The sequence below is a fragment of the Cimex lectularius genome, unplaced genomic scaffold (assembly GCF_000648675.2).
Source record: "Cimex lectularius strain Harlan isolate CLEC.00 unplaced genomic scaffold, Clec_2.1 scaffold152, whole genome shotgun sequence".
Taxonomy (NCBI): Eukaryota; Metazoa; Arthropoda; class Insecta; order Hemiptera; family Cimicidae; genus Cimex; species Cimex lectularius.
In genome coordinates, this window is record NW_019392749.1 from 854,198 (window position 1) to 881,429 (window position 27,232).

Here is a 27,232-nt window from a genome sequence, read left to right on the forward strand (position 1 = left end):
GCATCTTATGCCCTGTAGTCACATGCAGCGGATAGGTGTACAGATAGATAAAATACTGTGCAGTTGCTGCCAGGAAGAGGAGGAGACCGCAGAACACATTTTATGTTTCTGTGAAGGTCTATTTAGGTGCAGGTTTATTGCAACTAGGACAAGAAAAACCACAAGCAAGATCCTACAGCAAGGAACCGCTGGCAAAGCTGTAGAGGCTGGTTAATAGCCTGAAGCTGACCAGTGAGCTATAATTAACAGAGGAGCACAATAGGTTTATTTAGGTTGAGGTGCAGTAGGCTTTGTGGCCGCCTCTCTTATCCCTATCCCATATGCTCTGTAATATTTGCTTTATATAAGTGACATAGGAAAATAAAAACATTGCAACATTTTCCAATGATACAGCTGCCCTTTCAGTTGAAAAGGTATCGCCAAACCAGGAATCAACGGCAAATAAATATCAACACATTCATGACTGGACAAATACTTCAAAGATAAAAAAATCAAAATAAACAAAAAATAAATCTTTATAAAAATTTTAAACAAACAAATCGCCTTTAAGTACAGTCCAACAAAATATTTAGGCATAACGCTAGATAAAAAAATTAGAAGTAACACTTTTGGAAAAGGAACTTGACATCATATACTGACAATTTTATTTTCCTGGAAAGAACTTCCCAAATATCAATACCAAATAAAATCATGTTATGCAATCGTATATTTAAAACCCATATGGATGAAATACACCTCTGAGGTTAACCCAAAAAATCTAATAAAATAATGGCGGTTTCAAAATAAAGTAATACGAAATATGGTCCCATACGTGGAGTTTACACGGAATGTTTTTAAGTATTATCTACGGCTTAAGCTACACTGTCAGCACTATGTAAGTCAACTGAAGAAATCCAAGTCGTTTGAGTTAGTTTTGTAAAATTTACGAGGTTGACACAGCTAGTTTGATTAAATCCCTACTGAGTTGACTTAAGTGTATTTATTATATATTTGTAGCCTATGTAAAATTTACATGGTCGTATTTGACCAGTTTAAATAAATAAAAAGTTTTTAAAAATAAATAACATGATTAAATGAAGGTTTGATATTGAATATTTGGAGACCTATTCTGACAATTTTCAATACGAGAGTACTTTTTTAACAGTAATATATTAGTTTTTACAAATATTAAATTATGCTAATGTTTGTAATGTTTGTTATAAAATGTTCAAATACGTCTACACACTTAATTGTTATCTGGGTCTATATTTCTCTTGGACCTCTTTTGAATCGAGATATATTGTTGAGAAACTTATTCCAAGATCTTGAGGGCGAAGATAAAACGATATCGGAAGGAACATTTTCAGGGCTTAATTTTACCGCCCATCCTAAGAATGAAAAAAGGGAAAATTACCACTTTGCCCAACTTCGAGCACTTTTAGGAAAAAACGAACCCACTCGGGGCCACTTTGCCCGGCAGAAGCTTCACGTGTTAATTTGACGAGCCATTACCGCATCGCATGTAATTTTCGGCTCGTGTACCGCTAATAATCCAGAATCATGCTTTATATGCAGATTGGGGCTGAATAATTCCTGAAGCGTAACAGCCATCAGTGCCAATTAAGACATATCTACTGTTGATTGTTTTGCAGGTCCCAGTGGATGGGAACAGCACGAAAACCAAACGCGACACCTGCCATCCAGGCTGCCGTGGATAATTTCCTCTGATGACAAGCCAATTCGGGTAACTAAGATTAAAGGGGCCTTAACGCCGACCGAAGTGCGTCTTTGATTGCAGTTCTAAAGGGATCGAATTTGAGTCCAGGAAGAATATTTCATTTACAAACATCTTTTTACACGCCACCTATACCCTCCTTATTTTGCTACTAAAGCTCTTTTAACTGCCGCCAAACTAATTCGCTTTGGTTTACAATATTTTTTGTTACTATTATATACTGTATTTTGCAATTCATGTCGAGAGACTTGGTTGGAAAAAAAACTTACTGTGAGTAGGAACTATCATTTTTAAAAACGGATTGAACATCGCACTCACTCCATCATTCATAATTTCTACTATATTGTTTGTCATTCAATAAACTAAACTAGTACAAATTAACGTTTCAGCTAGTTTGAAAACAACCAAAAAGTGTTAAAACATCGCATTTTCTGAAATCGATATTTTATTTTGAAAATAAACACATCTCTATCATAGACCTAATAGACCTAAAATGGCCTGGAAAAAATAGAATGAGATAAAACCTAGAAAATAAATAATAAGTAATACCACTGCTGTTTAAGGTTGCATTGCTACTACTGCAAAATTAAAAGTATATAATTGGGAAAAATAACTGTAAAACATAAAAAAATATAGGGGTATTCACGAATTAGTGTTAACCCTGTTAATTCTGTTAGGTCATGTTAGATCGAGAAAAGTTATGACGTAACTTGTAAGATTCGGCTAGTTAACATTGCTCGATCTAACGGGGGCAGGGCCAATGTTAGATATTAGTTAATTAATCTTTATGAAAGGTACTGAGATAAAAAAGTCAGCGTCACGAGCGGGATTCGAACCCACGATCTTCGGCAGGAAACGCCGCTGCTCTACCACTTGAGCTATCGCGACCTCGATCTACTCGAACACTAACTTCCCATCTCAACCCCCACCATTTGAATTTTCCCTCCTTTTTGCCATTTTTCAAATTTTTTATCTCAACTAAAAGCCTTAATTAATTGAAAGATGTTAATTAATCAAGCGGACCACGAAAACTAGTGAAATTAAGTAAAGTACTATAAATAATTTTTTTATTGAAATTCAGGGCCACATATGAGAAAAGCCAGATCTTATCTTTAAAAAATTTTTGCTATTAGTATTTGCTTCCGGGTCGCCATCACTTTTTTACTTTAGATACTACATAAAGCATTATTATTTTTTACGGGGCTCCTGCGGAACATAGATTGAGAAATGAAAAGTAAGAAATACACAAGTGATGGAACTGAGCGAATCGGAGGATTACGATTTTTTTGAACTTGTACGAGACCCAATTATAAAACAAATTTAACTCTCAATTCATTTACTCAAGACTGCTAACACGTAAATATAATTCATTTTCGAGTTGCTTTCATGAATAAAGAAATAATAAACATAAAAAATAGCAAAAAATGCAATTTTATGCAGGAATTCTTAAAAATTGGCAATTTCGTAAAAAAGTAAGAGCAGTGGCAAAAAATATACTTTCATGATTCGAATTTCTGTCTTATTTTCATTTTGATAAGTTCAGAAAATGTGAAATTGTCCAATATGCCAATGTTTCAGTGACATTTTATTGTGTAATTTCAGCAAATACTTTCCCAGATATTTTGACATTAGGGTTATAAGATGGGAAAGGGAAGACAATGTTTTCTAATTCTTCGATTTTTTTAAGTAAATCACGAAAGATTTTCATTTTTTTTTTACATTAGCCTTATTAGCCAGAGCCAATCATTTGTAGTTGTTGTTTTATTTTATTATTTTCTTACTGATTCTTTATCTAACCAACACGTATCGCAGTGCAATTTTGTTTAAATCTCATACACGTTACACTTGGTGTCCAATCTCTCTTAAAAATGTCGTCCGTAAACTTTAACATTATTTGAGCCCAAAATTGTTTTGTAGTTAAATGGAAGATCCATGAAATGGATTATGGAGTTGAATAATTTTTCTCTTTCTTTCTTATATTTGGGGCAGATCATAACAAGGTGTTCGCATGTGTTATTAATATTTTCATCTTAAAACAGCTCATTTCCAATGGAACAAAATGGTATTGTTAATAAAAATAGAAAAAAAATTACAGCTTCTGAAATCTTTCATTTACAAATAAAGCTCCAAATTAGACAATAAACTGTTTCCTCAAAGTATATGCCACAATGCGTGTTTTCGTCCTTTTTAATTTATTTAAGGCAGCCGTCTAAATAATTTAGCATTTGTAGTAATGTACGTTGGGAATGTAAAGGGGTGGGCGAATAAGCACGTCCCACAAGTGCAACAAATTCCGCCGCGTCACCAGCATAATACATAATGTGAGACCTTGCGTTGTCATGTAGAAAAATGACTACATTTCTATTCACTAATGCAGACCTCTCTTCCTTGATATTAGCATAGGGTCGGACGAGTTTGAACCAAGACGTTATCCAAATTTTTCTAATTCACGAGATGGTATTCGTGTCAAATCCGCTCATACATCTACATAAAGACTTTTTTTGTCAAGATGCCACAAAATTAAATCCACCTCATCTAAATTAAAATGCTATTATCTCGATTTTATGATCAAAAATCAAAGAAATATGCAGTCTGTAGAATATGGTTTAAGATTAATGATTTATTTTAAACAGAAAACTTAACGGATGCTGTGTTTTTTATAGATATATTTTTCAATCTACTTTTTTCTTTTTGCATTCTTTCGTTAACATTTCCATTATAAAGAAATAACACGTGGAAAACATACCAAAGTCTAAGTTTGAAACAGTTTACTAAATAGCACACTCGCACTCTGTTAACAGGATCCAGACGCCACGAAACAACAAAGTTTTCCTAGTAAACATTTATATCAGAAAACGTATGAATACCACCGTTTAATGCAGGTCACGCAAATTCCGGTCATGGAAATGTTCTTGAAAATTCAATATTTTTATTTATAAAATCATCCCACCGTGTAGTACAATATAAATAAAATAACGTGCTGCTGAAAAAAGGAATATGTCGTGGCAACAAAAAACCCAAGTTATACATTATAAAGAACATAATCAAAAAATCTGACTTTGATGGGATAAAGCTCTCCTTTTTCCCCCTTTACTACTTTATTATATACGGGTAGCGACTAATATTCCAAACATAAGTCAATCAAATTTTTCCTTCTTTAAGGAGAAGAATTTTTCCTTCTTTCTTATTTTCTCGTGATATATTATGTCTGTTATTTTTAATTTTATTAGGATTCATGGTCCGTTTGAGCAATTAATATCTTTCAATTAATTAAGGGTTTTTGTTGAGATAAAAAGTCAGTGTCACGAGCGGGATTAGAACCCACGACCTTCGGCTAGATACGCCGCTGATCTACCGCTTGAGCTATCGTCACATCGATCCACTCGGACACTAACTTCCCATCTCAACCCACCTTTTTGAATTTTCCCTCCTTTTTGCTATTTTTCAAATGTCGTGTAATCTACTTGATTTTCGGCGACAAATGAAATGGCCACGGAGAGCTTTAGTGATGGTATACTTCATTTAAACTTATTAAATTCACTAGTTTCGTGGTCCGCTTGACCAAATAAATTCTTCTCAATTAATTAATTGTCATAATTTGTCGCCCAGAAACAAATAGATTACACGACATTTGAAAAATGGCAAAAAGGAGGGAAAATTGGAGAGGTGGGGTTGAGATGAGAAGTTAGTGTCCTAGTGGATCGAAGTTACGATAGCTCAAGTGGTAGAGCAGCGGGACATTTAGCCGAAGGTAGTTGGTTCGAATCCCGCTTGTGACACTGACTTTTTTATCTCAACCAAAACCTCAATTAATTGAAAAGTTATTTTTAATATTACTGTTTTTGTAACATTTTTTTGTTGTTCATAATATAAAATAAGCAGCAGAAATGGACGTTATTTTGATGTAGTTAACATCTCGTAATAAGGTATAATTTTATAATGACTGTACAGTAAAATTTAGGATCAGGTATTTGCTTTCAACATTTGCAAACCTAAGTATTAAAAATTTTACTTCAGATAATGAATATACTATTCGTACGTAGAATAAACAAACGAGCAACTGAAATTTGGTGGAATATCTTTGCAGGCAAAAATGCACTTGATGCTAAAAATTTATGGCCTGATGACCTAGAATTAATTTTATTAGCTATTCAAATTCATCTGGTAGCAGATTACCAAACCTAGGATTACAGCGCGCATTTGAGCTGTTCTCAAAACTGGAACTCAAAACATTAAATTTATTCCTCGTATTATGATTATGAACTGATACAAAACTTGTAATTTATTCACTTTTTATGTACATGTAAAAGAAATAAATTTCTCATATAATCGAACAGTGACAGCACCATGTGTGGAGGTTGACGTAGGAAATGTAAAGAATTCAGAAGAAAAGAAAAATGCTACAGTTTCTTCATTGCTCATTCAGAATCTTGCCAAGTATTTTGCAATAAAAATAAAAGAACAGTGTTGCTCATAAAAGTAGGAGTAAAGTGAGGTTTGCTACAATGTAGATGTCACTACTATAGGCTGGCATTTTTGGTGTCAGGAACTTTTGTCTTTTCTTTTGAGTTATCTCAGCTTATGAACCAAAATTGGATAAACCTGTCCACAGTGCAGATACCGTTTCATTGATAGGCTAATTTTTTGGAAGGGTTCTGGCACAAGCCATGGGCTCTGACGGTAAAAGTAGAAACTTTTTCTGGTTACAAGTATTTAGGATAAAGTTAAAGTCAAAGTTAAAGGGTTACAAAGAAATAATTAATTAATTATTCTTCTACTTCAAGAGGACTTTGTTGGACGAGTGATTAAGGCGTCCAACTCATATTTGCTACACTAGCGATCCTGGGTTCGAATCCGTCAGACCACATGGGTTTTTTATTGATAATAACCTTGCAAAAAACTGCCAAGTTCCAGACCTCCTCCAAAAATTAGCCTATTAATGAAAAGATATGTTCACTGTGGACATCTCTGTCCTTTTTTGGTACAACAAAGAATTGTAATGTTAAGCCTGTTTTGGCATTTAAACTTCTGTACTTAATTGTATATTCCATTTCGTGTCAATCGTGTTATACTTTTTGTGTTTGGAGTTTGAATCATTTGTTTGATCTGTTATGTCTAAATACTCATAAGGCTAAAATTAATTAAATTTGAAAGGTTTACTGTACTGGAATAGATTGTATTTTTTGAACATTGTTTTTATATTTATTTAGAAATCGTGAGATGCGGTCTGGTGTGATGTAGGTTTCAGAAAAACATTTTCTTTATCGTGCCAACGTTTCGATCTTTATTGAGATCATCTTCAGGGCCTGGGATTTACAAACATTGTTTACATATAACAATTACATTTTGGATGTGGAAAATCCCACCAAAATGTAATTGCTATATGTAAACAATGTATGTAAATCCCAGGCCCTGAAGATGATCTCAATAAAGATCGAAACGTTGGCACGATAAAGAAAATGATTTTCTACCTACATCACACCAGACCGCATCTCACGATTTCTAAATAAAGATCGATTAACGGTCACTAATCACCACACATTGTTTTTATAGTTTCAAGACGTTAGTTTTTTATAGTTGTTTTTGATAGCACGACTAGACATTCGCGGAAAAGCCGTGATAATTTTGCAGTAAGATAATACGCCAAATCGATTTGAATAAGTTAACGAAGTTCAAAAACTTTTTTTTCCCTTCCCAGGTAATTACACATTTGCATCTATTTAAAGTTTTCCTCTCAGTTAGGATTCAGTCGGCTTAACTAGTTCACGGGTGTCGGAGAAAGGGCTCGAAAGGACTTTACGGCTGGGCTTAATAATGGAATCATATAACTGGGCGGCTGTACACCAAATGGTATCACAATCGGTAGCTAATTAGGCCAGTTATAATGGAAAACTCAAGGAAATTAAGGAAATTCGAATCCTTTGTCCAATCCCACTCCGCATTCTGAACAAATAATTACAGCTCACAGCGAGCACAATTTTTTTGAATTTTGTAAATCAAACTAAAATCACCTTTAAATCCTAGCAGTTGAATAATCCTAAATTAACGAAATAAAAATTCATGTAACGTTTTGAATTTTTTCTTACTTCATCCGCACATACGCGTTAATGTAAAGAAGAAAGAAAAGGTGGAAAAATTCATTTTAAAACGAGTATTACAACAGTTTCATAGATTTTTTTTAATATACAGAAGAACGTTTCATAACAATCATTAATTTTTTATTAAACAAATTTTTCAGGAAAGCTCGTTAAAAAACTACGGCTGAAAAAATATCCGAATGAAAACATTATTCATAGATAAAAGCAAATAAACGAAACCATATAAATATTATCGGGTCGGTTGGATTCGAGGCCGCACGAGTACACAGGACTTATAAAAACTTTCCTTCTCCGTTGAGCAAAAAATAAATATTTATGTATTTTATTACTTAGGACTTCATGTGATAGTCCTGAAAAATATAATAGCATAGAAACCAAGGATACTTACAAAAATCGCACAAAAAATGTAAGTAGATATATGAAAAATTTACTTTTGGTCTAATTAAACTTAGTTTTAAATTTGAATTCGTTCTTAGTATTAACTGTGCTTTTATTCTTTTACAAAGACATATATTTTATTTGTTTTTACGAAGTTCTTTTAAATGGCATTTGACTAATGTATTTTTTTTTTATAGAAAAAGCCAATCTTCAAAGACATTAAATAGCTTAGCACTTTGAAATATTGTATGAACTTCACCAGAAGCTGTCCTGACAAAAACCATGGCCTAAGTTCATTTAACATCCTAGACCGGTTATTCACAGACCTGGTAATGATGGCCAACATCGCGAAAACAGTGAAAATTACTGTCTGTCTAATAGTGCCATTGGTACTAATTCCATAACTGATAGATTTGACAACCAAATAAGTTAAAACAATTTGACTGGAGAAATTAAACCTTACATAGATTTTTCATGTTTAACTGATGGACACTTATTATTTTTCTGGCATCAGTGAATATAGACGGACCCACTTCACCCCCATTTGAAGTCCACACAACACTACAGTTATGTTGTTCATCATCCATCTTCGTTCAATGGCGATTGTTTGCGAAGGGGTTTTGGTCAAATTAGCATTGTAATATATCACCATTCATTCTCTTTATGCAATAAAAAAAAAATGTGATGTGTCCCACATTCGTGTAGGCATGCCATCCAATCTGAAATGGTACTCGAGCACTGCAGCGGGTTTCTGGGTCCCCTATTCCGCTTTTTATGGGAAATTTTTTGTTTTTTATTGTATATAATATGTCTTACGTGTTGTGTGTCTATGTTTTGTCTGAGTGCATGTATTTATTAGCGTGAATGGCGAAGGGTGAGGGTGAAATATAACGTCATCATCGCCCCTCGAAGGTTGAGAGCGTATGAGTGTGTGTTCGGGGTCGATGGCGGAATATTTTTAAAAATACTCCATCGACCCCAATCTAGATTAGTTTGAGTATAGGTAGGTGGAGGAATATCAATTACTCCACCGACCAAACGGAACGGAGTGTACCGAATGGATGTATTTATGTGTATGAATGTATTTATTTGTATGAATGTAGTATTTGAAAGGGTAAAGAGAATATATACCTAGATGGCGGCTGAAATGACCTAGATGTCGGAAGCCCCAGTCAAGTGAAGAAGAAATTTTTTTCTGTTGCAGTATTAATTTATCATCTAATAAACTATCGATGAACAAAACAATTATGTGGTGTTTGGTGATCGTTAGTTAATGATTATTTGGAGATCGCGAGATGCGGTTTGGTGTGACGTAGGTTTTAGAAAAACATTTTCTTTTTACAGCCAACGTTTCGATCTTTATTGACATCATCTTCAGGGCTCAAAGTGTTTGTTTTCTGTGTAGATGTGTCATTATTGTGTGCCGTGTTGAGAGTGCCCTCCAATTAATTAATAATATAATAATTGTACAAAATGTTAAATTTGGTGCGAAAAAGCTTAAATTTTATATTAAATATGGTTAATTTGACAGAAAAATCCAATAATTTGAAAGAAAACACCTATATATAATATGGATAATTCATATTTGATAATATGTTTGACACTCTTTTCTCTTTTACACTCATGTAGTTTTTTCAGTTTATAGTACTTCCTTTCAACCAGGACGCCTTAACCTACCCTAATCTATCTACCCGAGAAGAAAAGAGAGGTCAGATCACTTTAGAATGCATTTTTCATACCAGTCTCATATAAAAATCCAGGGGCAACGCCTGGATTCGAATGCAGAAACTAACGTGACAGGTCCGAAGCTCGAAACTATCGGCACTCGCAGTCCCCTAAATATTGATCAATTCAGTGGGATTCGAAACCTGTTCCACTGTGCCTCAAGACCCTGGCGCTAACAGTTCGGACATAGTAGTTATCCAATTTTTCTCAGCATGTACATAAACTTGAAAATTAAACAAAAATGTTTTGGGGTTTAAAAGTTCATTTCATTACGTCTTAGAAAAAACCACGATAATTGCAAAGCATAATGTCAACAGCCAACGGGATTGATTTTAACCCTCTGGTTTGCTCATTGGCGTAAACTTATTGGCCTTACTTTTAAAGATTTCATCCAAGAAAAATGCAAAAATAAATCAAAGAAGACTCGTCAGGGGAGCTTTGAGTTTATCCTTCTCCAGTTCCCTTTGAATATGTCCCGAAAAGGGGGAAATGCTTACTCTTTCCTCTGACTCCTTAATAATTTTCAAGCTCTCTCTAATATTGCGAGGAAGAATATTTTTTCACTTTGAATCTTTTATCAAAATTTTAGCTTATTACCGCTGATACTTTTAAAGAAATACGGCCGAGGGTCAAGATCGTGGAGGGGTCATTAGGAAGTAATTAAGCCTTGGGCTTAAAGGGGTCCTAGTACGAAGTAACCATCGTTAAATAAAACTATTATTAATAGCTTATTCAAAATTAACTTATAATCAAATGCTATAATTAACATAGTGACTGACTTATTAAATTATATATTTGAACTTTACCTTTATTGGATGGGGGGCCGCGGAGGGCGAGTTCCGACTCGTTTTTGTCGAGCTTATAGAGCATATAGCTTCGAAAAGCTCAGCCATGGATTTTTTTAAATTGAGAATAGTATGAAAAAATATTGTAAAATGTTTTGACCTCTGGTCTGCGATCCCACCTGTAAGATAGGCCTTATTTTACTTGAACTTTTCTATTTCGAAAAAAAATCATTCAGAAATATAAATAATGAGTAGAACATAAATTCACTAATTTCGAGGTCCGCTTGACCAATTAATATATTACAATTAATTAAGGTTTTTAGTTGAGATAAAAAAGTCAATGGCACGAGCGGGATTCGAACCCACGATCTTCCACCTGAGCTATCGTCACCTCGATCCAGTCGGACACCAACTTCCCATCTCAACCCCACCTTTTGAATTTTCCCTCTTTTTTGCCATTTTTCAAATGTCGTGTAATCGGGTTGGATTCTCGACGACAAATGAAATGGCCACGGAGAGCTTTAGTGAAGAATACTTCATTATTAATCATTACATTCACTAATTTCGTGGTCCGCTTGACCAATTAATATATTACAATTAATTAAGGTTTTTAGTTGAGATAAAAAAGTCAGTGTCACGAGCAGGATTCGAACCCACGACCTTCGGCTAGATATGCCGCTACTCTACCACATGAGCTGTCGTGACCTCGATCCACTCGGACACCAACTTCCCATCTCAACCGCACCTTTTGAATTTTCCCTCCTTTTTGCCATTTCTGTATGAGTAGAACCTTTGATACATGTTATAAACATCGTGTTTTCAATAAATTTTGAAAACGATTAAAGTTAATACACTAACAGGTAAAAAAATCCACCCACTTGTAATATAACTTGATTTCTATACATTTTTATATATTAATCAAATTTTCCCGTTTTATAACGTTTAATAATTGAGTCTTTGTCTAAAAAATTTTTAAAAAAATGGAAATTGTTAAGGAAAATGGAAAAAAAACGGATAGACAAAATTTGTTTCAATTTTGTTTTGGAATTTTTAATTAACATTTCAATATCGCGTATTTCCTCCTCTTGCCTTAATTACATCTCGAAGACGCTTCGGCATACTTTCTACCAGTCTGGAAATGTCTCTTTGCTGGAGGTTAGCCCACTTTTCACGAAGAGTACTTTCAACGTCGTGGAGTGTATCAGGAAGGACATGCTCTTATTCGACTTTTGAGGTTATCCCAAGAATTTTCGATGGAGTTCAAGTCTTGAGAACGGGCTGGCCAGGCTAAGTCCCTGCTGTTATGCTGTTGAAGGTCCGTTTGTACTATGCGAGCGACATGTGGTCCATCATTATCTAGCATTAGAATAGGATTTTCGCTGATTTCCTCGAGGATAGGCCACGAGTGGTGTTTCAATCTTTCAGCTTCATAGCGAGTGGCAGTCGATGACTCTTCACGAACATCAAACAACTCTGAGCCACGGTCCATGGAAATTTTCTCCCACACCATAACTTTGCTACGTTGAAAAGGTTCCCTCTGGAAAAAATTACAAGCTTCTTACCTTTCATTTCACCTTCTCCAGACTCTTTCCCGCCGATCTGGAGATCGTAGAGCAAATCTACATTCATCTGTAAAAAGTACAACAGGCCAATCGTCCAAAGACCAATGGCTTGTTCTCGAGCAAATGCGAGCCGTGCAACACTGCGTGTTCCAGTCAATTCTGGTCTCCTTAAGGGGTGAAAAGCCATCAGTCCATACTGATCTCTACTTCGAAATCTTCTTCGAGCAGTACGTTCAGAAATTTTGACACCTCGAACGTACAGCAGCTGATGACTCTCTTGAACAACAAAAAGGTGCCGGTTTCGCAAAATTCTCAAAATGAAAACATCCTGTGGTTCTGTTTCCCTAGAGTGTCCAGAATCGGGCCTTCTATGGTAGGACACAGTTTCTCGCAGAGTTTCGTCGGGAACCCCGATGGCAATAGTTGCATACCTGATGGAACGTCCATGATCAATACGTACCACACCACGCGCAACATCCTCAGCACTGGCAATTTTTAGATTAAAAATTGAAATTAAGAAAATAAAGACGACAACTAAACAATTTATTGCTTCAGAATTCAAATGAGACCGAATAAACATTTTAAATTCCGTAAAAATTAAACATTAAAAAATCCTTTATCCTTGTTTTGGATTAAGGATTAAATGTGTTTACGTCTAATTGATATTCCCAATTTAAAACAGCATAACCAAATATTCATTGATAAAAACAATAAACCAAATTAAGGGCAGAATTTTCTTTTAACGAGAAAATGAAAAAATTAGTTGAGTGGAAATTTTTGCCTGTCAGTCTATTAAAAATCAAATTAACGGCTTAATAAAAGGAGAATAAGCTTTTATTTGTAATTGCCGCAGAAAATACCAAGGGATTTAATATAATTATTAACCACGCCATGCTTCATTCTCCCTGCTTTGGAATTCAAACTTACTGTAGAAAGTTTAATCTGTTGATAGTTATGCTGATTGTACTTCATTATAGTTCAGGTTAAAACAATACCATGTTGTATGAACTATCTCATTCTAATTATCGTCTGAATTGTTTCAAGAAAAGCAATCATCGCAACTTAAATTAAAGGCAACAATAGGAATGTAACATCACTTACTGCTTCTAGTAACTTCAAAAGAACAGGAGATTACAGAAGAACGGCATTCTATTAAACTTTAGATGCTTTACATATACATTTCTCAACTGTAAGGTTTACAGTTAAAACACATTTTATTGTTAATAAAAAAAATGTTGAAGTGTATACTAGAAACAGTTTAAAGTCCCTGCACTGTAAACGGTACAAGACTCAAATTGCATCTTCCCCTTTTTTCACTTTATCTCTTGCATGGGCGGCGAAAGTTAGCTTACTGTCAAATATTATCCGAAGGTGCTTAACTGTAGAAGACCAAGGGAATTACCAGACTCTGAATTCAACATGCCGATGCGACAACGGTCTGCTGAAGTAAAGAATGATTTTTACTTACACTCAATTTATTACAGAACCTGACATTACAAGGCACGGCTTTTGTATGTCTGCTGGTTTGCCCAATATTTTGCATTCATAATTGCTTGTACGGTACGTGGCCCAGAGTGCAATGCGATCTTGTGGTAATATTCACATAACAAGAGACACAGATAGTTTTTTTTTTTGGTAGAAGAAGGGGATGTTTAGCAGCGTGGGACAATTTGGATTGTTGGAGACTACAGCCCACCCTGAGAAAACCGGAGGGATCTAAAAATGGCAAAAGTGGTCGCAACGCATTTGTGGTGGGATATCGACTTGATGTAGTAATGAAACCTTTGTGTGGCTTTGACACAAATGAATGTAGCTTGGGGGAAATCGCAAATTTTGTACAAAATACTGAGATAGGAGATTGTTCGTTACAAAGAGGAGATCGACGAGATCTTCAGGATGGTGTCGACAAAATCACAGTGGGTTGAACATACTACCAAAGGAACCGAAGCGGATTTCAAATCAGGTACTTCATTCTACACAGCAGACTTTGTAGGACTCTCCAGGACAAAATGTAGGTGGCAACGTCACCGTCTGAAGCGAACAGAATTTGTATTTACTACTACTTCGTCTCCAAAAGATACTTGGCGAACTCTAATGACATTTTCCCCACCTAATTGATCCTGCCATCATCGATAAATGCCATCCGCAACAACCTAAGCATTAAGAACTATTTTGAAATTAAAAAGTTTAAATTTGAACTCAAACTTGAATGGACAAAATAAGATGATTGATTGGTCAGAACTCGATTGAGACATTTATCACATTTATGTGTAACCACCTCCAAAAATAATCCCAATTTGGAAGGCAGTATAAAGAAATATTTATTGTTAAATTAATTAATTTTTTTGGTATTAAAGTATGGGTTAAGATTCTTTTTCATTCATCACCAATGTTGATATAAGTATAAGAATAAAATGAGTTCTTTGCATACAAAACTCAAAGATAAGGAAGAAATGAATTAATCTTTATGTACGGTATTGGTTGAAACAAAAAAGCAAGTGTCAAAGCGGGATTCGAACCCACGACCTTCGGCTAAATACGCCGCTGCTATACCACTTGAGCTGTCGTGACTTCGATCCACTCGGACACTAACTTCCCATCTCAACCCCACCTTTTGAATTTTCTCTCCTTTCCCTCAAGTGGTAGAGTAGCGGCATATTTAGCCGAAGGTCGTGGGTTCGAATCCCGCTCGTGACACTGACTTTTTTTATCTCAACCAATATCTTACATGAAGATTAATTAATTGAAATATGTTATTTGGTCAATCTAAACACGAAACCAACGGATTTATTGTTAAATCTCAGGAAAGGAAACAGTTAGTGGATTGTTAGTGTTATTGGTGTCTATAAATTTGGTTTTCTAAGATGCGGTAATAAATCAACTTCAACAAACTAATGTTTTTTAAGTTAATGGCTCAAATATACTGCGAGAAAACGTGGTGATTTATTGTACGAAAACAATAGTAGTTGCAGAAAAACAATAATAAAAGGCAAAAGGCTTTACAGTATCATTATACTATGTAATGTATGCATGCAAGGCATGGAATTTCGGAAAACTCATCACAAAGTAAACCGGCCTTATTTTTATTCATTGCCTGCAAATAATAAATCCTTTCTGAATTTACTGGAGGTGAGAATAGAGTGAATAGTCCGACCGGGACAAACGGTAGACAAGAGGCAAATGTTTCACACAATAGAATCACAAGAGAGGAAATGTTCTTCTCTTTTGTCGGCGAATAAATCCCATTTGTGTGCATCAGGGAGTTCCTCCTTTCCGACTCTTGCCGTTAACGCTTCTTCAATGATGCGACAATCCTCTATTTTTTCCTATCACCGTGGGGATAAAAGGCGAAAGAAACGGGCTAATTATATGTAAAAGGTTTGAAAAAATTCGATGATTGCTAGCAGGACCAATCGGCGTTTACCGTTGGAAATGAATGATTGAAAGCACATCGCCTATTGACGTTCTCTCTGTACCTTTGTCCAATTAACGAATGTGTGACTTGCTTGTAATTAGCCTAATGAAACTCAACGAACAGTATCAATTTGTAAATATTCCGCTGAATTGCTCTCCGATCCCCCTGGCTGAACTGCCGAATAATTTTAAAGCATGGCGATACCCACTTTTCTCTTAAAACAATGTGCTCCAAGAGAAAAAATGTAAACGTTACCGCCATAGCTTTCCCCAAGGGTGTTAAATTTGCATGTAAGGAATTTTTTAACGTCGCAGTAGTTCATAATTGAATATCACCTTCATTCATATCATTCATATCATGGAACATACAACTGGAATATTAAGTTGAAAATAGTGGATCTATTCCCTATCTAAACGTGGAAGTGATAGAAATCCAGGCGCACATTGATGCTTAGGGGTTATCCAAATGAAATCAGCTCTGACAAATATATAAATTATTTATCTTCTCAGCCTTTTCGTCAAAAACTGAATTTTGCTAATAATATGATACAAAAAGTTTTGGCGCTAAGTAGTACATGCTTCTGGAGTGAAATTAAAGAGCGAGCTTACCGAATTTTAAGAAATAATAACCTTTTTTTTTTTTTTTTAAATGAGGGTTAGCAACAGATATTATATCAACCCTCGGGGTGCCGGTGTTTAAAAAAAAACATTTATAAGTATGACGGGTTCGCTGGATTCGAACTCAGGACCTTCACCTCGCCGAGACGAGCGCCGTGTTAACGCCTGAACTGTTGCGCCCACCGACACCCCCGAAATAATAACTACCCAAAGGTATTGGTCAGTTATTATGCTAATTAAAAAATCGATAGAAATATAAACAATTCTTTTCCGTTCATCATCAATGTTGATACAAGTATAAGAATAAAATGAGTTATTTGCATACTAAACTCAAAGATAAGGAAGAAATTAATTAATCTTTATGTAAGGTATGGGTTGGAACAAAAAAGCTAGTGACACAAGCGGGATTCGAACCCACGACCTTCGACTAAATACGTCGCTGCTCTACCGCTTGAGCTATCGTGACTACGATCCACTCGGGCACTTACTTCACACCTAGACAACACCTTTCGAATTTTCCCTCCTTTTTGCCATTATTCAAATGTCGTCCGATCCACTCGGACACCAACTGTCTATCTCGACCTACCTTTCGAATTTTCCCTACCTTTCGAATTTTCCCTCCTTTTTGCCATTTTTCAATTCCTTTTTGGTGTCCGAGTGGATCAAAGTCACGATAGGTTAAGTGGTCAATCGGATCACGTAATATAATGGATTTAATAAGGAAGAAAAGTTGAATTTATCGAATGTTGTAAATAGGTTTGCTTGCAGTAAATGTTCAATCAAATACACTCGTCAAACAAAGCAGAGAATAAAAAATAAAATTTACTGTCATGTTTCTGATTTTAGCAGTAAATCCAGAACTGGTAACGGACTATCAAAACATTCAGTAACTATTTGACATAAATCTGACTTTTCGAAATTTGAAATAATTGACAAAAAGCCTCAGTTACTCAGAATATAGAATAAAAGAACATACTTAAATTGAAAATAAAATTGTAACATTCAGATTGATACTGTGGGTTTAAGATCAATTCAAAAAGGTCCTATTAATTTCAAAATATTTTTGATAACGAGCCTCTGGGATAAAGTTGCAATACTATTACAGTCCTTGGCAATATTGGGACTGTGTCGGTCTTGAAAGAAATTTGAAATCATTTCTGAAAAATATAATTATATCGATTTAATAGATAAATTTAAGATTATTTTGTAAGATCTATTATTTGTTTGTACTGATTGTTCAAGCAACTATACAAATTTGTTTCAAAATGTAAATCAATATAGGCCCTGTTGATGACTTTAAAATAGGTCCTAAGCTAGGCAGAAAAACTAGATTTGCTTTTTCATAAAGACCTTACCGTCATCTAGAGTATTGTTCATTTAGAAAAAATTGTCTACCTAAATCAATTGTACGAAGGAAAATATTTTCATCAACATTTAAACATATTCATTAATTTGTTGAAGTCGTCAGCGGAGTTCAAGAATGAGTAGTATAGAAAAACACCTTTTTCATTTTTTCCCAACGTTTCGACCTTTATTCGGTTCACCTTCAGTGCATGATGTGCGGTGCTATTCTTGTGGTGCCATATTGGTTGTACGTCTCACAACACTTTAACGCAAAACACAAGAATAGCACCACTCATCATGCACTGAAGGTGAATCGAATAAAGGTCGAAACGTTGGGAATAAATGAAAAAGATGTTTTCTAAATTACATCACTCTTGACCTCTCCTCAAGACTTCAACAAATTATAAAAAAAAACAGGTATCTAAGAAACACACAAATTCAATCATTGAAAAAATGCATCGAACTTTAAATTGGTTTTATAAGAAACTAGTTTATTCTGTTACATAAATAATTAAGATTCACATAAGAGCTGTACTAAGTTAAACATGTTAGTATTAAGAGAGTAAGAAATAACGATATTTTCATATTTCGTATGCTAAATATACAAACATGTTTGATATGGTTATTCATAAATTGTCTAAAAAGTTCCATGAGTTATTTTTCTATTTATTAACAATTATTTGTTTTTAGGCCTAATAAAAATAAATAAGGTGGGTGATATAAAATTTTGTTCAACAGAGTCTTGGTTTTTGTTCTTGATTAGCTCCGGCTGGGGTGGTTAGGGTCTCACCTTACCGTCCTTGAGCCTTGACTAAAAAAATTATAGGTTAAAAATAAACGAAAATAAATGCCAGAACATTAATTTAACATTACGTCGAGCAATTCCTCCTCCTGTATACCTGAAAAAAAACTGTTCGCTACTTAGGACAATACATCAATAAACAGCTCATGTGGAATACCAATACTTAAACGAAAAGTACTCAATAGACAAGACAAATTTCTCTCTCTCGTCTTAGAAGGACAATCCAAACTATCCCATAAAATGAAAGACTAATCTACAGAACAATAATCAAACCAAGACGGACTTACTGTATGGAAATATGTGGCTCAGCCAAAGCATTCAACTCCTATCGAATCCAATCCTTCCAGTACAAAACCCTCCGTTTCTATGCGTTTAATCCCACCCTTCACCATGACCTCAACATCCCTTATTTTCCCACGCAATCAAATCAAGATACAACACATTCCACTCCTCACTCACTGGTTATCCCAATCCCGTATTAACCCAACTTTCCTCAGCCACACTGCCCGATATTCCATAACGGCGATGGCTTCGTTATCTAATCTTGAGTGATAGCCAGTGACAGATGAATGCTTAAGATTACTTATAAGGGAGAGACACTGCTAATTGATTTCTCCGCACAAGACAATACGAGTCAATTATATTTCTCTAACCATTTTGCTTGCAGTCAATTATACAATTGTAAATTCCAAACAAAACGAAAAAAGAAATTAGTAGAGAATGGGCGATTTGTTAATTGTCAAAGAGTCCTAAAATGCCAACATGCTAGATTATCTGTCTGAAAGTAACTTAAAGTGGTGGTTGCTAGGGATCAAACAGACGGTTCTTTTATCTAGAAAGAAATCCATACAATCAAGAGTAGACGGACCCAATAGAGAGATCAACGATCAATTTAACATAAAAATACTTCGTGCTTGAGGAAATTAAATATTATCTTGTTTTGACTACCTTTTTACCTCTGTGTTGCTAAATTTTGTTAAAACTCTTAAAAATAATATCGTTGAGTACAATATCGGCCTTCATGATAAATATTGATGTGAAGTGATCAGGGATGAAGGTGACAAAAATAAACTTGTTTTTCTGTTGTATTTGACGCCTTCCTAACGATTCTATTTAATTACAATCAGCGTTTCGTTACAAATTACATATATAAAATTATAATGATAAATCTACAACTTACTTGAAAAACTATTTAAAAAACTTAACAATCAGTTTGAACACGTGGTCCAAATAGAAGGGGCCGAAAGATTGCCCCCCGTTCTGGCGGATTTAATCATGAATGACTTGTTAGATTGGGCGTTAACTCAATTGCCATTCACAATTATATACATAAAAAAATATGAAGATGATTTATTTTTAATAGTTCCAATAGCTCATGTAGAATTTGTCTTGAAAGTGTTTAATAATTACCACAATAATTTACAATTCACTTAGATAAATAAAATAATGGGGTACTACCTTACCTGCACATGTTAATTTTTTAGTTTGAACAATGTAATAACTACAAAATGGTATATGAAACCTTCATCGTCCGAAAGGATTCTCAATTTCAATTCCTTCCATTCGTATAAGTTAAAAATTAGTTTGGCTTACAATTTAATTGAAAGTGTTCGAACTGAGCTCTTCTCAGTTACACCCAGATTGTAAAAAGACTAAAGATATTCTAGTCAATATTGTCTTGTACCTTTAGTCAAAAAATTATTAAATGATAGAATTCTAATGTTTAACTGCAATACAATTACCTGATAGGAATAGTGACCATAAATCAATTAGATATATAAAACAATTACCTATGTTAAAGTAATTTAAAATAAATTGTTAAATTTGGTTTAGAATAGAACGTCTAATTTGAATTTTAAATTTGCATTCAAATATAAGTACAATCTTAGAAACCATGTATTTTCAAAAGTCCCCAGTACCTATTGAACTATGTAGTAATGTTGTCTACAAATTGCCTTGCAAGGAATGTGAAAGGGTATATTATGCACAAACCAAACAATTACTCAAGGACAGTGAATGAATATGATTGTACGGACAAAGACAAACAGGGAACAGCTCTTTCTCAGCATTGTCACAAACTTGAAAGTAAATTTGATTTTCAGAAAGTGAGATTGTTGATAAGGAGCGTAATCTAGGGATGAGGTTAAATAAAGAAATGCTCTACCTAAAATTTGACAATATAGCTTATAATTTGAGAACAGATATCTCTTACTTGAATATTATTTATAGTTCTATTTTTTTTTTTTTGACTGGGGCTTCCGACATCTAGGTCATTTCAGCCCCCAACTAGGTCTATGTTCTATTTACCCTTTCAAGCACTTCATGTTCATTCAAATAAATACATCCATACAGTACACTCATTCCGTTTGGTCGGTGGAGTACTTGATATTTCTCCACCGACCTATACTCAAACAAATCTAGATTGGAGTTGATGGAGTACTTTTAAAAATATTCCGCCATCGACCCCGAACATACACTCACACGCTCTCAAAGTTAGAGGGGCGATGATGACATTATATTTCACTCTTACCCCTCGCCATTCACGCTAATAAATACATGCACTCTGACAAAACATATATACACACAACACATAAGACTTATTATATACAATAAAAAAAAACCAATTTCCCCTAAAAAGCGGAACAGGGGACCCAGAAACACGCTGCAGTGCTCGAGTACCATTTTCAGATTGGATGGCATACCTACATGCTCCCTGTAGGGAGCCAAGGTATGACATGTGTCTTGTATGTGGGGCACATCAAGCAATCTTTCTCTGCATAAGGGGCACCTGCGCGGGCTTTGGCCCAAGGGCAGGTGCCCGTGTGTCAACCGCGTATGGCCTATTCTTAATCGCGTAAGGACGATTCCTTGTTTCCAGCTCAGGTTCTCGGGGGGGGGGCATCTACGAATCGTGCTCTTGACGCGCAAAAGCTCCTCGGACGACCCGGCCCACTGACGCTGCCATCTTTCTTTTATCATGTTCTATACTGCTACCTTGGCAATATCGTATTCAATGAAGTTCTACTGAGATGCGATTATTACTAGTTGAAAAACTATAGTTCTATTCTTAACTAAAATAGTCGTAGTTGGTTGTTTTGTTGTATTGTTTTTAATTATTTATTTGTTTATTAATAATTCATTTATTTATTATTATTATTATTTATAAATGGTAATTGTTTTATGTAAATTGTTAGCGTTGATAAAGCGTTGATCTCTCCTCGTGGTCTGGGTTGAGTTATCCGGCCCCTTCTATTTGGACCACATGTCCGAACTGATTGCTAAGTTTTTTAAATAGTTTTTCAAGTAAGTTGTTGATTTATGATTGTAATTTTATATATGTAATTTGTAACAAAACACTGATTGTAATTAAATAGAGTCCTGAGGAAGGCGTCAAATACAGCCGCAAGCTCGACAGCGGAAAAACAAGTTGGTTTTTTCACCTACATGGCTTCATCCTTTATCACTTTACTTCAATACTTATAAATATTAACAAATATAATCGGTTTGCACGCCAATTTTAGAATTTGACTTTTTTGAATTTGATGACGATATAGTATTTCAAACTGTAAAATAATCATAGAACATGTGAATTTCAAAACATTCGTCAGAACAAGAAAAGAAGAGTTGGGTGGCCTGACGCTAGGGATATAAAAAGGGTGATGCTTTGTCAAGCGCAATCATGTTCTGAAACGTTTTTGACTGAATGACCAATAAGAATAAATAAAAACATTGTTTTTTCATTACAGAATTTACATCAACAATCTAGTAAACTTTTAACATTTTGGCACAAATTAAACTTTAGTATTTTTTATCTTGCACAATTAATTGCGCACACAAAAACCCATATATGTTCATTTAATTGTAATAAATTTCTAGATAGTTTGAGTGTTCAGGGTAATTCTTTTAAACGTGTGTCATTTAGTACAAAGACATTTCGTTGCAATTTCAGGGTTATAAGTAAGTTGAGGCAAGTTTCGAGAGGTCTGTCTTTCTGAAATACAAACCGTTTTCTTACTTCTTATTGTACACTACTTTAGTAGATCAAAGAATAGAATTTCACTTTTAAAACATTATCGAGTTGTTGAGTGCACAACAACTTGAATTGGCCTGCCATCTGGTTCAGGCACAACAGTCCTAAACAACTTAATAGTTTCACCAGATGGAAACTTCCGATTGAGCCACTGGGACTTGTTGTATTTAATGAGTTGTGGATTTGATCGCGGCGGGATATTCCGCATACCAAGTTTCCCTAAGACGTGGCTTATGGGTGACATTTGAAGTTCTAATTGTGCTCAATAATACAAGAACCGTACAAAATCCTGCTTTTGCCCTGGTGTATTGCTCATAGAGGTGTTTCATATTGTATGTTGAAACGCCTACTTTTAGAGTATTTCACTGTCCTCTTTGAATTTTTTATAATTTTTTCCTTTCATTTCATTCGACCAATACAGTCCAGCATCGACGTAAATTCTGTCTTCCAACTTAATCGATTACATCTCATCGATTATCTTCATGATTCAATTCGTAACAAAAGAAACAAATTTGTATATTTCTTGATTGGTCTGTTTGAAAATTTTACTTGTGGCTAAAAAAAAAAAGCAATAGGGCTCTCTAATATTTGATTTTTCATTTTTAATTAATAACATTTTATCATTTTAAGCCAAAAGGTAAGCAGGTAAAGACTCATTAAAGTAAATGTTCATAATTACACAAATTTTACTGAAACAAAGCAGGAAAGCAAGTTTTCATTTTCGGTGAATTAATTTTATGACTAAATAAAAAAGAAATAAAGAAAGAAATATGAGATTATAATACAATATTTTCCGGATATATGACGACGGCGAGATGAAATATAAAGTTAATTGAATAACGCAATTAATTACATTACAGATTGTTTTATTTCTCCAGAGAATCACAATTAAAAAACATTTACATTACGTTTCTGTTCATTTTGCCTAATGACGTATAAACGTATTGACAATAATAACACGAGTAAGTTCAGTTTTTCAGAGATATAAATATTCTTCCAAAGTTTAATGTGTTTGAAATTTTAATTCCAACATTTTCAAGAATATATTCTGAAATGAAATTTTTTATTTTTTAGTTATACTATTATTATTATTATTTTTTACGAGAGTTTGCAACAGCAGAGGTTATATCAACCCTCGGGGTGCCGGTGTTTTAAAAAAAAAAGCCCTTTTGTAAGTATGTCGGGTTCGAATGCAGAGCCACTGGATTCGAACCCGGGACCTTCACCTTACAGTATTGAGCGTGTCAACGCCTAAACCGTTGCGGCCACCGACGCCCCCTATTTTTTAGTTAAGAAATAAGACAGTTTAAAAAGTTGTATTTGTTTTTTCTACTGCAATTTCTTTTAATAATATGTTATTTTCTCATCAAAAATTTATCTATCTACATCATAAAAACACATGTTCATCGATATTTATTTTAGCCTTAATAATTCATAAATAAAAGGTGAATAGAGTTTTACTATTTAATCGTACTCGTACTGTCATATAGAGATTGGAAAGGATGTGACAAAATGACAAATACTATGCAAAACATACATTTTTCGGCAGTCCAGCCTTCATCGAGGAGTAAATACAAGCCCAAATATTTGTATGGCGCATCGAGGCCATCGAATTCAAAGTTATCAGCAAACATACCCTGGCGACGAGGCATATTTGTGATTTTTCACCGTTGAAGAAGCTTCAGGAGGAAATCTCATCATGCTGAACCCAGAAAAAAAGCTTTTTTTTCTTTGATTGTGTATTTCAATAAAAATATTACTAAACACTTAAACGATTACATTTACATTATTGATTTCAAGTCATTCAAATTTAAGAAGAAGGACGATGCAGAAATAAAATCTTCTTTTGTCCGCTTACCTTTTTTTCTCGGTTCATTAAAAGAGACATCATCCTTGTAAAATCCGCTTACTTTTCGTAATAAAACACTTCAAACCTTCATAAGGTAATAAAACCTTCACAAACTAGGTCCGTGGTAAATTGTCACCACAATACTTTCAGCACTTAATATTGTCCCATAGTACATGTTTTCCCCGTTCTAAGACAAGAGAATTGAGCATGTCCGGGCTATCTTTTAACACTTTTTATTTTTTCAATATAATGTTTATGACATAAATTTTACGTGTCATGTTAATTGTGAGCATTTATTTTTTATAATAAAACTAATCAATTACATTAACAACTAATTTTACATTATTATTTACTTAGTAGTGCACACAGTTTTCCAAGATTTTCTAATCTAATTAGGTATTCAAACCCGAGATACTTATAAATGTTTTTTTTCCTAAAACACACATCGAGGGTTATGTAAACTCAGTTGAAATACTCTCGTGAAAAAACGTATGTAAAAAAATCCTGATGAAGACGACAAAGGCCTCGAAGGCTTGGCAAAGTATCTATGTTTTGTTTCAAATTATCCATTATCCATTAATATTATCCATTTACAATATCGAACGCTGATATATATTATATCGGAGATAAAGCTTTTAGAATAACTAAATTTCATTCTTTTTGAAATAAAGTTCAAATCACAAAACCAAACAAACTGCCTGAGCCTGAAAATATCAGAGATGACAGTTTGGAGTATTTTTAAAAAAAGTTGTAGTATTGGTTTATAAAGAAAGACTAGTTTGAAATAATCAAGATAAAGTAAAGTAATTGCTGTTATACAGGGGACTTAACGTCCGAGTATTCCCTTTGGGTATGGCACGGATAAGGGGTCAAGACAATTTGCAATACGTTTTTCATACTATCATCCATTAAAAAACCTTGGGTTCTGTCGGGATTCGAACCCAGCTAGCGAGGCAAATCCGAGTCGGGCGCATTAAACATACGGAGAAAGGAGTAAAACGCCCGTTTTGAACGGACGTTTATTGTGAGCTTCTTCCCGACAATAAGGACTTAAATTCCAGCCTGTATCGGGCACTACTGAAAAACTGTGAATGACTGCGAGAAAAAGAAAAACAGTGTAATTGCGATGTAGTTCCAGCAAGTAATTCTTCAAGAGGGGCCTAAGAAAGAAATTACAGAAATTTTGGATGGGCTGTCCTGGCCGGCAGATTTACGATTACTCGGTCTTTATAATTTTCATAATTTGAAAAATGTTAGTTTTTTATTTGCAAAAAGTATGAACAGGAACACACAAAGAAAGCGAATTATTGATCCGATATTCAGAATATAAGGTTTTTTTAGAACTAGTGCGTAAAGATGATTAAATAATTGTTAAAAATCGTTTTGATTGGTAAGTGATTTTCAAGCCACATTTTAATTAAGATAAAACCTTAAAAGAATCTCGTGAATATATAAATCATGAGTTCCGTGTAGAAAGTGCGAAGAAACGAATAACATTATCAGTATTGAAAATATGTCTGTCTTCTTTAATAGACAAGTGTTCGAAAATGGAGTATTAAAAATACTGAAGAATGAAAATAATTAAATTAACTTTCAATTAATGAAGGTTTTTAGTTGGCATAAAAAATTCAGTGTCACGAACGGGTTTCGAACCCACAACCTTCGGCTAGATATGCCGCTGATCTACCACTTGAACTATCGTGACTTCGATCCGCTCGGACACTAACTTCCCATCACAACCCCACCTTTTGAATTTTCCCTCCTTGTTGCCATTTTTCGTGACACTGACATTTCATCTCAACTAAAAACCTTAAATAATTGAAAGATATTAATTGGTCACACGAAAATAGTGAATTTAATAAGTTTAAATGAAGTAAACCTTCACTAAAGCTCTCCGTGGCCATTTCATTGGTCGCCAAGAGTCAAATAGATTACAGGACATTTGAAAAATGCCAAAAAGGAGGGGAAATTCAAAAGGTGGGGTTGAGATGAAAGTTAGCGTCCGAGTGAATCGAGGTCACGATAGCTCAAGTGGTAGAGCAGCGGCGTATCTAGCTGAAGATCGTGGGTTCGAATCCCGCTCGTGACACTGACTTTTATATCTCAACTAAAAACCTTAATTAATTGAAAGATATTAATTAGTCAAGCGGACCATGAAACTAGTGAATTTAATTAAATTAACTCAAACGCCAACATGAAGCTCTTAGCACAAAGAACAAAGAAGGTAGATGGTCCTTAGAGAATTTAAAATCATAAAAAGAAGCCTTAAAAGTTGGTATTACTTTTGATCTTAAGTCCGCATATTTGTTTGAATTGCTGAGTAAAGATTTGTATGACGAAAATAAAGAGTAATTATTATTAGTTGTTATTCATTTTTGACTCCTTAGAGACATACGAGTATTATTTTTAGCAGAAGCCTCTCCCCCTCTCTTATACATTTATACTTAGTTGTAGTCATTGAATGAATGAGAATGTTGCAAGTGTTGGAAGCTGACAGGACTTCGCAGTTTATAGCCCGGCGACCAAGTTTTCTTGGTAGGACAGACCCTACTGTTTAAAACTACTGTTCAGATTGTGTAACATATGACGTTGAATATGTAATGATGACGTTTTAAATGATTCTACAGATGAATTCACTCATATACCATTTTCTCATTGTATGCAATGATCGGAAGGAAATAAAGTCGATCGAAAGAGAAAGTTAGCCGGATCGGCTATTAAATCAAGTAATTTATTGAATTTTCCAGCCGATATGGCCCAGTTTCCGGGGATAGGTAGGCTGGACGGATGGGAGATGAATAATGATATTGCGCCCCATGAATATCGATACGGCAAGGTATTACCAAGATCCGACATTAGCTTGCATTCCGCCTCACGTCGCATTTAGCGTGAATTACGGCAGCCCCAGAGAAT

The 27,232-nt window shown here is 34.6% G+C and overlaps 1 protein-coding gene and 1 non-coding gene across 4 annotated transcripts in view; one reads left to right on the forward strand and one right to left on the reverse strand.

The window, feature by feature from the left end:
- Positions 1 to 27,232, forward strand: part of LOC106672627 (Ig-like and fibronectin type-III domain-containing protein 1) — a 383,279-nt gene that overhangs the window by 151,498 nt on the left and 204,549 nt on the right. The window lies entirely within an intron of this gene.
- On the reverse strand, positions 2,530 to 2,602 carry Trnae-uuc. The gene has a single exon. It is a non-coding gene; the product is annotated as a tRNA-Glu (tRNA).